This window comes from Dermacentor andersoni, chromosome 3 (genome assembly GCF_023375885.2).
Source record: "Dermacentor andersoni chromosome 3, qqDerAnde1_hic_scaffold, whole genome shotgun sequence".
Lineage (NCBI taxonomy): Eukaryota > Metazoa > Arthropoda > Arachnida > Ixodida > Ixodidae > Dermacentor > Dermacentor andersoni.
This window is the reverse complement of record NC_092816.1, coordinates 148,837,962-148,856,132: the sequence shown is the minus strand read 5'-3', so window position 1 is coordinate 148,856,132 and position 18,171 is coordinate 148,837,962.

Sequence of the window (18,171 nt, the reverse complement as noted above, 5' to 3'; positions counted from 1 at the left end):
TATATTTGTTTCCTTGGTAAAGTAACGGAAAATATCTACACGAGCATTCTGCGATTTACGTGACGCTCAGCAAAGCACCGAGCAAAAAAAATATTCTGCAATTTATCGAAGATGCCAATATATTCGCATGGTCTCGACTCGCACACTTACAGAACTGCCTCTTTCATCTACACAGAACGCATTATTGACTCTACCCTCATTTAATCAAACCTTATTTTGTCAGGTTATCCTCCTATTCGTTTGTCCTTTTTTTTTCACTAATCGTTATAAGCTTGTAAAGCGCATATGAAATATAAGGACGTCATCACAGTGACAGTTTCATTGAGAAGCCGTAGTAGAGGAGCGGTTCACTTCTGTGGACGAGTCGAGAGTGGTGCCCGTTGAATCTTGGAGCTGGCTGTAAGTGTTCCAGTTCACCGACGCATTGTCGGGGCCTCCGTAACCCGTCGCCCCGGCCGTCGCTTCGAGCTGCGATTCCTGCGTCTTGAAAATATTTTCTTATATTGTAAAAATTATGGTCAGACCTGCGTGATTCGGATACATTAAAATCAGTTCCCCCTGTCGGTAACTATCGGTTTCTGCTGCTGAGGGCGAAGTCTGGGAATGTTGAAACGCTCCTGTGGCGTGCTTAGGGTTCACATGAATAAAGAATCGCAGGTAGTCAATATTATTCAAACTCTCTTATACTAAGCGTTAGCTTGGGACGGTGTTGATAATAATGTTATTCCTGTCTAAGTTCTGTAGGACACATGTTTATTTTTTGTTGTTGTTTTTCCCTCTCTCTCTGTAGTGTAATTGGTACTAAGTGCCCCACCAGAAGTGCGTCTCTTCTCCGCGCTATTTTCTACAAGTGATGTGGATAACATGTATGGACGTGTGAATAGGAACGTTCCAGACCGAATGGGATGTGGATAACATGTATGGACGTGTGAATAGGAACGTTCCAGACCGAATGGGATACGAATAACATACTACCACAAGCGACTGAAATTGAGTAACTATCGAATACCTTTCAAATAATGAACAGCCTTTTTAACCATTTATATTCACATCCTAGTATGTCAACGATGTCCGCAGAGTTCTGTCATCACACTGCGCGTTATGAAGCCCTGTTTATTAAAAGCTAAAAGTGAAGCATTTACGACCACACAAGCAGAATACTCGCATACTCAGGACTTAGTTGTGAGTGCGAATGATAGCGGTTTATTCGGAAATGTGCGGCTTCTTGTTAGACATATAGCGTGGTTATGTCTGCTATCGCCGTGGGGGAGGAAATTAGAACACACTTCTCACTTTAAGTTATCCGAAGAGTCTGCAAACTTACAAATTGAGACTATTCGATTCAAAATCGAATCAAATAAGGCAACATGCATTTCCGTACTCGAGATATTGTAACAGTCACACCCACCTATTAACATGTTAAACAATAGTTTACTTCCCATTGCCACGTTCATAAGGTAGAGACCACAGAATAAAATTGCTGAACGCGGAAGCATCATAATAGAAAACAGGCACACTGTGGCGACACTTCCTTGGCGTATGCGATACACTCAGTGGTTCTGGTGTAGTTCTACCAGCAGCGTACGCATCGCATCAGTCACCTACGTCTGGTGCCATACAACGGGTCACGGCGCGCGATATCTACAAAGAGAGCGCGGGAGCTCCGCCTGAATTTGCGTGCAAGCTACCGGGTGGGCGTGCACCCTTTTACCGCTCGCTGGACACAGGCTTTATGCAGACAGTGTGGAAATGAAGCCGCATTCTCGAGCCGTCCTTCAAACGATAAAAAATTTCACTCTGGGGCTTTACGTGCCAAGATATCCATATTATTGTGAGGCGCGCATTAGTATGGGACTCTTAAGTATTTTTGACCACCTGGGGTTCATTGAGTTGCACCTAAATCTTATTACACCAGCAGCCTCGAGCTCCGCACTCAAATGGCCAGTAAGCAAATGATAAGACCCTGTGGACCTAACAAATACAAATAATACCTGACGTTATATTAAATCAAATATACGTGAAAACTTCGAAGGCCTTTGCAGCACATCTTCAATGCCCCGCATTCTGATGAAGCAGAACCCACCATATAGATTTGAGCATTTCGAAACTTCGCCCACAGTCAAATTCGCGGCCAAATCTGTTTGTTTTTCTAGGTGTTACGTAGTCTATGCGATCTGAAAATCTTCCTCTTAGTAGGCCCTCGTTTTTGGGCTACTGCTTATAGGCGTACTTTGTTGCCCGCATTTTTTGCCCGCTGTACCGATTGTGTTTCGCGTTTTGTTACCGCGTTTTCTGATACTGAGTGTCCCCCTTGACTTGCGAGAGCTTCGGCTCACGGGTACCGCGCCGATACGGGTGTAACAGTTCTTGTAAACGCCAAGGTGGTCGTCTAATAAACCGCTTCCTTCTACACTAGGCCTTCGCCTTGCGGCTGAGCTGATAGTCCCCCTGAGGGGCTGGGATCCTCGTTGCCAGCGCGGTCGTGTAGATGACTCCCGGTGGAGCACCGCTATAGTCAGAGACCACAGCCTCAATGTGTTGCTTTCTTGCTATGTCCAGCTCCCTCCCCAGAGCATTGTAGTTATACCTATACCATTTAATGATATGGCGCAGCTTTTGCCTATTCATTAGGCAATACGAACCAAGCGCACTCGATCCTTTCTTTGAGTTCCGTAGTTTTCGCCCTCGATTGCTTGAGGTAAATAATGCGTTCGTTGACTGCTTTCACATTCGGAGTGAAGACTATTCGCACTTGTTCACTAGCGTCAAAGTAGATTATCATTTACAGGCTTGCATGTCCAAACGTCTCGGTATGCGTCCTTTTTGATACAGCGCCTTTTTTTGCGTTATTTAATAGTGTCAAACCTTTGCGCATCCAAGTCCAAATTATAGAACAGGCAAACCGAGCGAGCACCGGAGGTGCATGAATTTAGTTCGGGTGTTTACGTGCCAAAACCACGATTCAATTAGGAGGCATGCCGTATCGGGGGACCCCAGATTAATTCTGACCACCAGGGGATGTTTAGCGTGCCCCAAAAGCACAGGACACAGACGTTTTTGCATTTCGTCTCCACCAAAATGTGGCCGCGCGGCTTCGCACTTGGCAATCATCACTATAGCAGCTAGGCCAGTGCGGGCAGGACTAAAGATATACATACATATATATATATATATATATATATATATATATATATATATATATATATATATATATATATATATATATATATATATATATCTATATATAATAATTCAAGGAAAGATTCTGTAGGTTTGGTGCACAGCAAGTTGTACACATGAAGGCGGATTTTGTAATGATTTAACTTGTCGGCCCTGGCACGGCCGCAACGTAACATTAAAAATGCAATTTTCCTAAGTGTGCGCCCTCGTTTCTTAAACAATATATAGATATATAAAGGGCGAACTTGACAAATATTATTTATTGCAAGAACCTAAAAGTGGTACTTATTGCGCCACTATGTGAAGGGTAGGCTCACATGTTTGACGTTGCCTCCCGTTTCTAATGCGCTCACTTTATTCCTTGCGCGAACTACCTATGTTGTGCTCCTCGCCTTTGTCCTTGTCTTTAGCTTGCCCTTTGTTTCGGTAGAAATCTCACGTGAGATCGGCTACAAGATTCCAGTACGACACATTACGATCTGTGCGGGGACATCCGTACTGAAGTGAAGGCTTAGGATATAGTGAAGGTGCCTTAAAACGAATACTGCAGAGGTACTCCCTAAGGCCTATTTCACTGTGAGGGGGAGGCGCTTGCAAATAGCTTAACTGCTGATGCGTCTTGTTCAGGAAATTAAGGAGGGCGGTGAACTTTCTTTGTTATAGATGTCATATAGTAAATCCCACATCATTAAAGCGCGTAGCACAGAACAATATAAGTAGCAAAAAATTATAACATTGTAGAACAGTTTCAAGGCATATTTACAGCTAAAAGTCATTATCATGGTACAGAGTCTGGGGCTGTAACAATGTAGCAACAATCATTCAGCTAAAGGAGCTCTAAAAATAAGTAAAGGGACACACAACAAACACACACAAACACCACAATATTTGAACGTAATTGGAAATCGGAAAATGAACGAAATCAGACCGCGCTGGTTTCTCTTGCTGATATTTTTTGCAGCGCATCTGGTCGCACGTGGACGGAAGCCGCAATGCTGTATCATTTATTAAGATGGCAACGACCTCGAATCAAACCTTTATTTTACTTTATTGGGTCCCTGAAACGGTCAAGATAAATTTTATAGAGGCGTTGGGTACCGACGCAGTAAAAGAATCGCGCCATAATTCAAGTTAAGCATCTCATAATAATAGAGATATGAACGTTTACAAGTTACCCTCCCCCCTATAAACGAGAGAAAAGGGGGTTAACCGAGGGGCCAAATATTTATTAGTCCTATCATAAGAAGCAAACAAACACTGACACCAAGGAGAACATAGGGGAAATTACTTGCGCTTAATAAATGAAATAAAGAAACGATAAATTAATGGAAACGCAAGTGGTTGAACAAACTACTTGCCGCAGGTGGGAAACGATCCCACAACTTTCGCATTTCGCGTGCGATGCTCTACCAATTGATCTACCGCGCCACCGTTTCTACATCCACTTTCTAGGATATTTATGTTTCTTAGTAGGGTCCTGGGACTGTTAGCCGGCGCCACCATTCACAGACCTTGGCGACGGGCGTGGAACGTCCTTTCTGCCGCAGACGTCACGAGAACGTGATCTTTTTGGCCGAAGGCAACCGCTCAATAAACCCACACATGCTACCTGAAGGCGTGAATGTTGCCGGATTCGAGACCTACGTAATACGAAGTTTGTGAGATCGTTACCCACCTGCGCAAAATTGTTTTTTCATCCATTTTCATTTGCATTAATTTATCGTTTCTTTATTTCGTTGATTGAGCACATGTAATTTCCACTATGTTCTCCTTGGTGTCAGTGTTTGTTGGCTTCTTAAGATCGGACTAATAAATATCGGGCCCCTCGGTTAACCTACTTTCCTCTCATTTATTACATAACGAGGGTCTCGAAAAATTCGGCAACCACAAAGGCGCCGCCTTCTGGCTACCCCTGATTTTTGTAACACTGGAAACATTCATGATATGCTGCGAAAACGCGCATTTACACGCAGCACGTACGCATGGACAATGTGTAAAGCTCCTTCCGCAAATTTTGCAGGCAGATTTGGTGGCTATTTATAAATCGTCAATGTGAAATTTACCGTACGAGAAAGAATGCGCTTGTAGGAGCCCAAAATATAAGGCGCCACAATCATCAGGGAGGCTCGGGATCGCGTTGATTGAGCGTCTCGTCTGAATCGCTTCTCGTCGCCTGCGCTTGCACGGCGGCCCGTATAGTAGCAACATGGCGGCGCCCTAGAGGTTGCCGGTTTCACTGCATGGGCACTATGGGAAGCTTTTCCTGTAGAGCTACATGTATCAGCTTTATGGTTGGAACCACGGAGGAAATAAAGAACAAGGCGGGAGCACGGCGTAACACAATCTAAGCCGAAGGAGTCGCTCCAACACGTGATCGTCACGTCAGAACACGCGGTAGGTTACAGCGCTCCCGCTCAGGAGGCAGAGCTTCGGTAGGGCAGCCGAACAATTGCGCCCCTAAGGAAACTGATGGCAACCCAACATTTAGGCCAGTATGCAATGCCTCAGAGGTCACGTCTGGGGCCGATACTGCGAGGGAAAAAGTGAAGAGCATGGCTTCACGGAGAGTTTGCTTGCCAAGGCTGAAGGAGTGACGTAGTGTTGCGCCCTACATTCATTTCAATTTGCTCTGTTTCCCAGAAAGGGTGAAACAAAAAAAGAAAATATTTTGGGAGAGGTTTCCCGCCTAAGAGTTGCTGTCAGCAGCTCGACAAGGCCGGAAAGCCCTTAGAAAGCAGATGGCAAGAACGACAGACATTATTGTACATAAATTCAAAAACACAAACAAATAAACTGACCGCTACATACATTGATTCTGGTTGTGTAGAGATGCAGATGTTAGGAAAACACTTCTAGTGCGACATAAAATTTTCAATTTTTCGTATTATGTGTGAATAAAGCAACAAAATAGAAATAAGTAAGTACCAGGCCAAAAGCACTCCAAGTATGATAGAACATGAACACAGCAATACTATTACCCTATATTGAAAAGTACATGGGTAGTTCGTGAAACGACAAAATTTATGGCGTGCTTGAACCGGGTAAGTATGCTTGGTATGTTGTAGTGCAGTGTTTGGAGTTCATAATTATTCGATACTTTGCAACACACCAGATATCACTGCTTCTACTACATGCGGTAGGAACACAAGGCGTTAAGAATGCAATATTTGTTAAAAACTGCTTAAAATTCTCAGAAGCAAAATGAATTGAACGCAAAATACGAAACGCATGCATATGTCCCACAGTGGAAAACGGTACTTTTTTATTGCAGGTCTTGTTGACGACACATAATGAAGATTCCCTATGTGGCGAATGATCTTGTTTTGTAAAACTTGAAGTTTTGCAATGTTTGCTTTAGTCGTAGTCGCCATCACTGCATTGCAATAATTAAGGTTTGGTGCAGAAGGGGCGTGGTACACCTACATCTTAACCTGCGTCGGGAGGAGAAGTCGACAGCGAGCATGTACGGCTTCTATAGAAGCAGCTCTTTTACACACATTGGTGACATGCTGATCCCCACTCAGGTGAGAAAAGGTGACACCAAGAATTTTGTGTTCTTTGACAATATCTATTTCCTGACCGGCATGCGTAAGTGGTTGCGTAAGAAGGATTTTTTGCATATGCCTTGGAAATTTATAGCTTTTGATTTCGTTGTGTTAATCGTTATTACATCCTCATTCGACCAAAGAAATAATTGTTGTAGTAACGTATTGCATCTAGTAATTCGTCTGGGTCTTGGTTTGATAGAAGCATATTGATTTCGTCAGCGTATATCACAAATTTAATGGCATTAATTTTAACAATGTCATCGCATAGATGTTATACAATAACGGGCCCAATACCCTCCCTTGTGGGACGCAACCTAAAACAAGTAAAAAGGACATCTAATTACCTAAATGAACGCTTTGTAATCGCTTACGTAAGTAAAATGTCACCAAGGCAAGTGAGATACCATGAATACCGTGTATGCACAGTTTGTGCAATAAAATTTCGTGACTTAAGTAGTCAAAGGCCTTGCTGAAGTCTACAAAAAAGCCTGCTGTGAAGAAATCTTTGACTATTTTGTAAAATAATTTCTTCAGTTGTCAATAACGCTGTCTCAGTAGACTTGCCTTTTCTGAAATCAAATTGGCAATCGATTACTACGTCTTGTGAATAAAACATTTTGACATACACTAGAAGATTATTTTTTTTTCAAACCTTCTGAAAAAATTGGAATGACTGATATCGGCCTAAAGTTTGATAGATTATTTGTTTCACCTCCCTTAAATATAACTGTTACACTATTTTTTTCATATCGACAGGACATAATCCCGACTCGATTATTAAATTGAATATACACTCATACTTAAGTCGTGCATAACGTCCTCCGTATAAGCGGTACGTTCCCGTTACCGTCAAGAACACCGCATATAAGCGTACTTTCAAGCGAGAGCACCCGTGACAAAACGCGGCCAACCAACTGCACGGCGATATGCCGCCAATGAGAAAACGCAACCTTTATATGCAGCCCTGCAAATTTGGCGAACAAAACGCGCGCCGAAGCGTTGAGAGTGTCACAAAGCAAAAGTTGTAAGGAGCGATGAGGGTGACGCTGTGAAGGAGGACGACAAGCGAACGCCCACAGGAGAGAATGACTGCACTAAGAAGAACAAATTTATTGAAGAATAAAACGCTCAATGGGTGGAGCCCCTAGACAAGGGCCCAATTGGCTTCCGCGCGCCGTCTTGCTTGTCGTATGATGGCCCTTTGGACCTCTTCCTGTGAACTGGACATTGCCGCCTCCCATTGTGTATGCTCCGTAATTTCTGTGTTTGTCTTTTGTGGATATGCCGTGCATGCCCATGAGATGTGGTCTAAGGTTGGTGCGGCTCCGCACCATGAGCATGTGTCCGTATATCTTTCAGGATGAATTTTATGGAGAATGTGCAGGTTGTTATATGTATAGGTTTGCAGCTTTCTCCATATAACCTGTTCTTCCTTACTGAGATTCCTATCTGAGGGTTGTAGCTTCATTCTATTTCCTCTGTGATAGTTTAAAATTGCAGAGTAGTTCTGGTCAATCGGGATCGGGTCGTCAGAGGCGTCCTGTGAGCACCCGTGGTGTGTAGCATGCGCACCAGTTACTCTGTCAGCCTCTTCGTTTCTCCAGATTCCCTCATGACTGGGTACCCATAAAAGGTGAAATCTGGCTCGGGGTTTCATATCTTATGTAATCCTATAGGCTGCGGTGCATACTCGTCCCCAGAGGTAGCTTCTGTATGCCGCTTGAGAGTCTGATAGGATGGTTATTTGTTGTTGGTTTGGTTCCGTCGCTTCGATAGCAAGGGCTATTGCGATTTCTTCTGCTTCCACGATAGTGGTGTTGTGAGTGGAGGCGCTAATGATTTCTCTGCCCATGTAGTCAGCGACACCAGCTACCGTTCTTTTCTGCCTGCCTTGGTATCTTGCCGCGTCCACGAAGCGGGAGTTTGGTTTGTTGCCATGCGTTTTTTCAATGTATGCAGCTCTGGCACTAAGAAAGAAGTCGTTGCATCCGTGCGTGGCTTTGATGGCGGAGGAGAAATAAAGACTGCGCAGGCCGGGAAGGAGCTAAAACATGGCGTGAGCCGATGGACCAGGTGATTGTTGTTGGCGGCAATTGTCGTCATATCTTTGTAGCGGCGATGTTATGCGACTGTGTTCGTGTTGTGAACTCATGTGGCCACGTCGATGAACGCTCTTGCTGACCTAAGTCATGTTCAATTCCATCGATGCTGCCGGAAATTGCAAGAAACCAGTGCAACTTCGACAACTCGTGGAAGTGTGATGGCCACGCAAGGGCGTTGGGCGGCGGCGGACCGCCATGTGCGCTGGATCGTCGGGCCCCAGGAGGGCGTGCTGTAGAACTGTGAGTGTCGAGTAGGCAGGTTGATTTTTCCTTGCCATACGCTAAGCTTACTAAGTGCTTAACTTGTTCCATTCTATTATTATGAACCGGCAGATAACAATCTCTGTGTTTGAAACATCTGAACGTATAGTACTAATCGGACACGCGCGTTGATGTTTTGGCGTGTGAACTAGCTATAACTGGAGGTGCAATTCCCTTTCGGTTTTCTGAAATTGCATTATTGCTGGCGATATTTTTTTTATCCGACATGGTTGCTCAGTGGCTATGCTTCTGGGCTGCTGAACACGAGGTCACGGGATCGAATCCCGGCCACGGCAGCCGCGTTTCGGTGGTGGCGAAAACACCCGTGTACATAGATTTAGGTGCACGTTAAAGAACCCTAGGTGGGCAGAATTTCCGGAGTCTTCCGCTACGGCATGCCTCATAATCAGAAAGTCGTTTTGGCACGTAAAACCCGATATTTTAATTTAATTTTTTCTTTCCTAGCCAGCTGGCCTTTCGCTGAAATTTCATATGCGGATTTTCATGATGGCTTGTGTGTTTTATCACGCCGCTAGTAATCGCGCGTAGCGTTCTAAGCATGAAATCTTCCGTTTTTTTTTTTGTATCCCCTGCGTGAACTTAGCGAAATGAATGCATTTCATTTCGTAGTTTAAGTGTGCCAAAACACGGTTTTATATTGAACAATTTTCTTGTGTGCCACTCACTTTCCTCTGTGTAATGTGTGGATTTGCGTGTTTCTGGTTTTCCTGTTGAATGCGTCGAGTTCACTGGAATTCAAAGCCTAATTTAGCTCGAAGCTCGCCTGACGCAAGAATAATTATTTAAATCCGACAACGCAGCCGAACCGAAATGTCGGTTTGCGTAAGAAACAGAATTTGCCACAATATTTCTTGGATAGGAACCGTATACACTCGTTACTAATACAAGGGGCAACATTCTATGCCACTGCCAAAAGTTCAACGGCGCGTTATCACACGTCGATGTAGAAGTGTACTATTTTATTGCAGACTGAAACATCTGTAGATTTCAGTACTTGTGTCGTTTCATAATATCAGAAAACAGTGCTGCAGTGCCCAAAAATATGAATAAAAAACACTTTATTAAGTCGCACATCTTGCTTTTCCCTAGTGATTGCCATGCACTGTTGATTTCCGGCTATGAGGTACCCACTAGCCCCAAAATGGGCCTTAATAAGACCATTCTCATAGCTTTTATTTCTAGAATTATAAAATTTTGGCAATTTTGTTTATTCTCACCTAACAGATTTTTGTTCTATACAGCACTAAAGCGGACAGTTCCACACTATAACACCTCTGTCAAAGAAAGCAGAACCCCAGGCTCTCCAGTGCAACTGTAAAGTTGACCAGAGCACCGGTAAACCAAAAACAGGCCCAGAATGGCTGCTCATTGCAGAGCGCAAAGTCCATCTGTTTATGATTAAGCATACGAAGAAAAAGCTGACATTGTTCCAGCACAAAAGTGTGGTGGGGCGCGGAAAGAGACAAGTGTTTGCAATATTGCTCGCATGCATGCATGCACTTGCATGCATGCATGCATGCGCTTTACTGTGACTACAGGTAGACACACATTCACGAACCCTCTCACTAATTTCTGCCGATTTCACAAGAGTAATTCATTTTAGGCGAGTGTAAATGAACGTAAGCGCAGCTGAATGGCAGTAAGTCTAAGGGACATTAATGAGTGCCATGCGCCAGCTGGCAATGCGGGCCAATTAGTTATTACCTGCGGGTTTGAAGAAATATGACTGTGAAAAAAACCATAACTCAAGCACATTGAGTTGATATCGAAGAGGACAAACATATGTGAAATGCGTTCGTGCAGAACATGGAGAACGCAACTTAGCGCATTTTGCTCGCTGGAGTTGCTTGTTCAGAGCATTACGTGTGTTCGTCTATTGTCATGGTTTGAATACTTGGTTTACACTTCGTATGCGCTCATTATATTCAGATTAAGCAGCGATGGAGATTAGTGCTAATAAAGCCCATTAAATTTCAAATACAGAGCTGTAATTTGAAATGTTGGACGCATTCGTATGTCATTCACAATCTGGCTGAAAGTCTGTTGATTTCAGTACCTCCGTCATTTCATGATTTTGTCAGAAAGCAGCGCTGCATTGCTAAAAAACTAAGAAAGAATAAAAAAACATAACAAGTTGGACATTTCGCTTGGGGCTCGTCATTGCCATGTAGTATTGATTTTCTGCTGTCAGGTACCCACTGGCCCAAAAATAGGCCTTAATAAGACAGTTCTTGGGAGGTTTCGTTTCTCAAGCGATCAAATTGCTGCAATTTCTTTTTATTCTCACCTAACTGATTTTTTTTTCTATAGAGGATTAAAGCAGCAAAGGTCGACACCAGGGTTGTAGAGTTACCACTTCGGAAATGGAATGACTCCGGAATCATTCCATATTTTCACGACCCGTGAATGGAATAGGAATGGAATGGCGACAACGCTTGGAGGAATGGAATGAGGATGGAATTAAGCACCTATTCGCCGGCATGGAATGGGATTAGAATTGTGTCTTTTTCCGAAAACAGAGCGCTTTTTCGCCTACGCCCTGTAGTTTGTAAAAATACATAAAATAAATAAAATAAACTTAGACGTGCCGGCGAAATACGGCTCGCTTCTTCGGCGTCTCAGAATAGCGGAGCCGTATTGCCCTTATACCGTCGAGGCTGCGCAACTTTGAAGCAAGTGCAGTTACCTATATTTGCAGGTGCGCATATTGGCGGGGATAATATCTGGCTGAACTTCTGCACGAAATTGAACATTTCTCAGAAAAAGCCAAGTTCCCAGTTAAACAGCGACTGCAGCGAGCAAACCACAGCATAGCGAATAAGGACAAAACATTGGAGAACATTCGCCTGGCGAAGCAGTTTTCGTTTTGCACAGCGCCCATCCTCCGTAATCTTACCCCTTCTAGCCTTTCCGCCGCGCAAGACAGCTGTTGAAAGTGGTAGTCGTGTACTGCTACTTATTTAAAAACGTCTTTACCATCACCAACCACATAAGCATCGGCAACAGTTACACAAACTATATGTCAATACCATATACGATCGCCGACGGTGAACAAGTGGCAAAAAATGACAACCTCGGTAGCACAAATGTATGTACATATAGCTATGCGAATCCTCCGTGTCAGTGCAGCGGTGTGGTGAGGTTGTTAGGGTGTTCGCTTCTCATGCGATGTACCGGAGTTCTCAGTGTGTCCTTGTTTGTGTGATTAGCATTGCCAATTTTCTATAATATGGTTATAAGCTTTGTATATGAGACGAATACTCAAAAGAACTTTGGGCAGCACCTGTCTATAAAGAAATATATTTTCTCATAAAAAAATACCAATTGGGCCACATAATCTTGAGCCGCATATATTTGGGCCCCATAGTAAGCCGGACAAATTTGATCTGGCGTTATGCGTGCCGTTTTCAAACAGCCATTCTCTGCAACGGGTGGGGTCGTTTAAATGCAGGCCGCATATGCAATAGCCGCGTAAAATAGGCCGCATACGCAGTAGGCTGCTTGGAGTGAGCCTTTGAAAAGGGTCAAAATTTTTATCTGCTTTCCGCGTTATGTGCGTTCTTTTAAGCCGGTATTCACTAAGACTGTATGAGCAAGTACGGGACTTATAGTCTCTAGTAGGTGTTTCACTTGTGTAATCTGAATATTCTCAATGTCTAGTGCTTTCCTGTTCTTTATGTTCGTGAAAGTAGTGCCGATTTCTTGTTCATTGCTTGGTGCAAGGAAGGTACTGTGTGGGTAATGGCTTGTTTGCATAACCGCTACTGGACTGTAGACTGAGGGTTGCACTTGTGTACTTACTTTTATAAAGTGGCTGTTGAGGTAATCCATGCGCACTTTGCCGGTTATTTCAACACCTTTAACGGCAATTCTTTCTGGCGCGACGTTTTTCCTTTGCGCGGCCGAGCACATCGTTCATAAGTTTCCTCACTAAGCTAACTGGTTATTTGGACTATCCGCAAATATGGTCTAGCTGTGTGCTGTCTTAGCTTGCCTAAGTTCACCATTCAATCTATTCCTATTTTTGTAAACACTGCGAGATCTGCTGGTGCGCATTAATTCAGGAAGAAATGATAAAGTTTATTCTTTAGCCGTATCATTCGGCTGAGATGGCGTAATCCACGGCTTTCTAATCGTTTACATTGCTTTATCTTTTTGAAGGGGAAGTGGGTGGCGTCAATATGTACAAAGGCTGCAATAATTTATTTTTCGCGACGTCTGAGTCTGGTATATCGAAAAGAAAAGACCAGTCATGTTCATTAACATCACGCTTGAAATCCTGCAGTCTCTCGTGCGATATACATTGTAGGGCGTGTGGCTCTTGTGAAAACTTTGTACTCTTAATTTTAGAATAATACGACATAAAATCTGGACAGTGGTTACAATGTCTGAGCTAATGGTTCCGGTATGGAATAGACTGGTTTCAATATTTGTAATTGAAAGGTCGACACAGAAAGAAGAAGATAACGTGATGCGCGACGGTCTGTTAATTATGTTCATGAACCCAGTAGAGTAAATTATATTCATCACCTCTTCAGAAGTATTACTGCTTCCCAACGTATCTATGTTAACATCGCCCCCACATATGAGTGTGAGACCATTAAATGAAACGTAGTTCAAGAAATGCTCAAGGAAGTTTTTAATGCAAATGATATTTCCCTAACGTGGCCGGTATATGATAGAGATATTATGTCTGAATTATGTTTTAGCGCCAAGATTTCACAGTCATCAGCGGTTGCACAGAATTCAGAGACCAGGTCAAATTTGCGGCTTCTATTGACATAAGTGGCAACACCACCACCACGCCTGTTTGGCCTATCCACCAAATGGTAGGCATTGAAGCCGTCAAAATGCAGCCGATTGATGGTGTTGTGGTAACAAGTCTGTCAGCATAATAACTTGAAATTTGAATTCAAATTCTTCAATAAAGTAGTACATTGTACCATGCTTGTTGGCTGCAGAGCGGGTGTTAAGGTGCAACACTGAGGCTTCTTTATCTAATTTGTTACAGTTCGTCGATTGTTTGGTGCGCATATTCGATGCTCGAAATCATATTGCGTTGCTCGGTTCTTAACTACCGAATATAGTTTCGAAGCAAGGTTTAGGTACGGGCTAGTTGGTATTCCATGGTATCAATCGTCACTTACAGCGCATGCATAGACGAGGGACAAAAAGGACGACGAAGACAAGCGCTGACTTCCAACTGATTTTTATTTTCAGAAACAAACGTATATATCCTGAGACACCAAGACAAAAGCGCCACCTACAAAGCGTCAACCCGACTTGAGTATGCACGAGAGCGCATGTGCGACCTCAGAAAAACCAGTTCTTTTTCTGTTCATGCAATTGATGCCTTACTAACTGAGTCACCATCGGCAATCGCTGCTGCTTCAATAATAAGTCTGATACATTCATCAGAATGCCTAGCTAAGATAGTGGTTTCTTCAAAATTGGAACGCTGCCGCATTGTGCGCAATGAACACCTACAAAGCCTTCCCGCCCTTTGGCACTTTATTTCTGTGTTCTTGCGACCTAACGTTAAGACATCTACCTGTCTGTCCTATATACCTCCTCCTGTATACCACCGGTATACCTCCTATATACCATCTACCTGTCTGTCCCGATTTTTGAAGAAACCACTCTCTTAGCTAGGCATTCTGATGAATGTACCAGACTTATTATTGAAGCATCAGCGATTGCCGATGGTGACTCAGTTAGTAAGGCATCAATTGCATTAACAGAAAAGGAACTGGTTTTTCTGAGGTCGCACATGCGTTCTCGTTCATCTTAGGTCATGAATTTTGAATGCATACTCATGTCGGGTTGACGCTTTGAAGGTGGCGCTTTTGTCTTGGTGTCTCCGGATATATACGTCTGTTTCTGAAAATAAAAATCAGTTGGAAGGCAGCGCTTGTCTTCGTCGTCCTTTTTGTCCCTCGTCTATGCGTGCGCTGTAAGTGACGGTTAGTTTCGAAGCTCGCGTTCTTCACGTTCCACTGCTTCTTTCAACGCGCTGAGTTCTTGTCTGACGGAAGCCCGCACTTTCTCCTTGAGTTTCACTAAGTGTTTTGTCAAGCTTCCAAGAAAAGCACGCGCGTACACTTTGACAGAAAGCCATACAAGACGATTTGGCAGTATACGGACGACAGTACGCAACTATTTGAAGGTAAGACTCCTCCCTAGATTACTTCCTTCTTCCATAGGTGGAGCTACGACAACAAATAGAAGGCGCTAGTGATGTTTTCCCGTAAGTATTTTCCTTGTAAGCGACCAAAACAATATTAAGAACACGTAATTCATTTAGTTAACCATGCAATTTTGTTATAAATCATTCGTTGTAACGATGGTTACAGTACATATATATAATGGCATTTTCACTGCGCGAAGTGTAATCAAATATTATTATAGTAGTCCTTTTGCAAGAGCGTCCATTTCGTTGATGCAACATTGCAACACATTGTGAATACATTGCGAAACGTTTCGCAATCTTTAGACAGTGTTACTGCGTGCATGCGAGCCAAATAATTCCTCTGAATGCAGCAGGGAGACCTCACTCGCATAAAAGATTGTTCGCTCATACGCGTATGAATTTGGAGTCCTGTCTATGACGTCCTACACCATCGAAAACGTGCACAGGTACCAGCGATAGGGCAATTGATGGTAACCATTTGTTACTCCCAAGAAAAGCTTACTCATGCCCTGCACAACCCTACTTTTTAGCAAACATCGCGTCCCGTCCATGTTGTAACCATTCGCATTCGTTCTGTGGCATGTTTTTTGAACGCCAACCTTCAAATGTTTCAACGAATGCAGCGCTAAAACAGTAAGATGAAATGACTAATAAACAGGAGATTGTTACATAGCTGCCACACACTACCGTGGCTTAGCGTCTATGGTGCCGCGCTGTTAAGCACGAGGTGGCTGCATCACATTCCGGCCGCGGCAGCCGCGTTTAAACGGAGGTGAAATGCAAAAACGCCCGCAATCTGTGCATTGGGGCCACGTAAAGATCCCCTGGTGGTCAAAATTATTCCGGAGTCCTCCGCCACGGCGTGCCTCAAAAGTAAATCGTGGTTTTGGAACGTAATACCTCAGAATTCAGTTCAAAATATCGATGCCGCCTTAACAGAAGGCAACGTAAAGATAGCTCTTTCTAAACGGCCGCTCTGATTGCGTCTCTGTCAGAAAATGTTTCAGTATTATATTCATTGAGAGACATCGCGTTTATTCCGATGTTCTCAGGTATGAGGAAAACAGTTTGCTGGGCCCCTTTAATGTGTTTGGCTCCATACCACAATACATAGCTTATAGCGCCGTACAATTTAAAAAGCTTCCCTCTCAGGGAGACATGGCTTGTTTTTAGGTTAAACCTTGACGGAAAAAACCGTCGAGATTCTGTAACTTAAAAAAAAAGACCGGAACTCTCAAAACTTGTTAGAAATCTTTCACTGGCAGATACGTGATTCAGAAATATTGCTCAACGGTGTTTATATACCCTGTAGTGAGCGCGCGCGCACTCTGGTCTCACCTGCTGTCTCGTCGCCGTCAGAGTCTTAGGAACCGTGAACTCCGTCAAGGGCTCGCGGAACCCTGACGTGGCCTTTGTCTTCTGCAACAATTGGGACAACACTTGGTGCTCAATGTCTCAGTGCAGTGCGTTTACTGCTTACATGAGCGCAACAATTAAGGCTTCTGGAAAGTTTGCTGCTGGGCTGGCTCGTAGGTGATGTCAAGAACTGGAAAAAAGCAATTATTGAAAAACTGGACAAGCGAGAGTGAAAGACAAAACTGCAATTATTAATAGAACAGCGTGGCGTCCCTGGCATTTCCATTTCTGTTTACCTTTCCAAGGTTAGGGAGCCATGTGTGAACGCCGCTTCTCATGTACCCGCCGGTCCACTTGCCCTCCACCTGCTTGTTGTGCTTGTCTGTCGTCTGTACTGCCCTGTATTTTCTGCGTAAATGTTTCGCCTTGCGCAAAACAAATATTTTGTTACCGGTCATCGTTGTCTCCGTCTATCTTTCGTGTCCTGTTTCTTGCACGCATTCTAGTTCCAAACAATGCTTGTGTGTAAAAATAAGTATATATGAATACGAGTATACCGGCCATATCTTTCGCATGATTTTGCACAAGAATTAAATTATTACCTCCTTTACTCTGTACAGTTCTTGCTAAAGTTCCAATACGGTGCAGTTTCGATCGCCTATAGGTACAATAGAAAGTAAAAAAAAAAAAGAAATGTCGCCGTTATAGCTTCCGAGCACTGTTGAAATACAGGGAAGTGTTCCTACCTTCAGAACTCCTGTACCTATGCACGTGTTTCAAACTAGTTTGCCTGCCGGTGCACAAACACAGAATCCTCCCTACTTCAACGTAAAAGAAATGTTGAAAAGGTTGTAGACATCAGAAAAAAATTCTGCTGCTGTGAGCTCTGCGCAGAAGTGGCGTTATATTAAAACGAGAACTTAAATACCCCGCACTTATAAGATAAATCGTTGCCACAAGGCTATTGACATGCCGGAAAAGTGGCCGCATAGGTGGCACGTTTGTCTACAATCCACTCCAATACAAATGTGGCATTTCAGTTCGAACATTTTTTTCTCCATAAAGATATCGGTTGTTTGGCACAAGAGCACCCCTTGCTCACTACGTGCATTTCTGGTGATAAATCAACTTATAAGGAATATTAAAAATACATAAAAACACCGGTCACCGTTATCTGCTGCGACACTGGCTGACTACGCACCAACGAATATCGAGTTGTGCTTCTTATTTTTCTGTCCATAAAGAGGTATACGCATTGAATTCGTTAAATTTACAGACAAATGTCTATTTAGTCCCCGCTAAAAGATGAAACAGAATGCCCATGAAATTAGTTTGCTTGAATTTTAGTATTATTTTCCTCCAGAAATGCACTAACAGCGGATAAATTCACTCGTCGCAGTGGCCTGGCGGTTATTGCTTACATTTGCGTACTACATGCAGAAGCGCAGTTTTTTTTTTTGGATAAATGTGTGCTTCGGCTTTGGCTGCGTAGCTTTGACTGCGCTGCCACTGG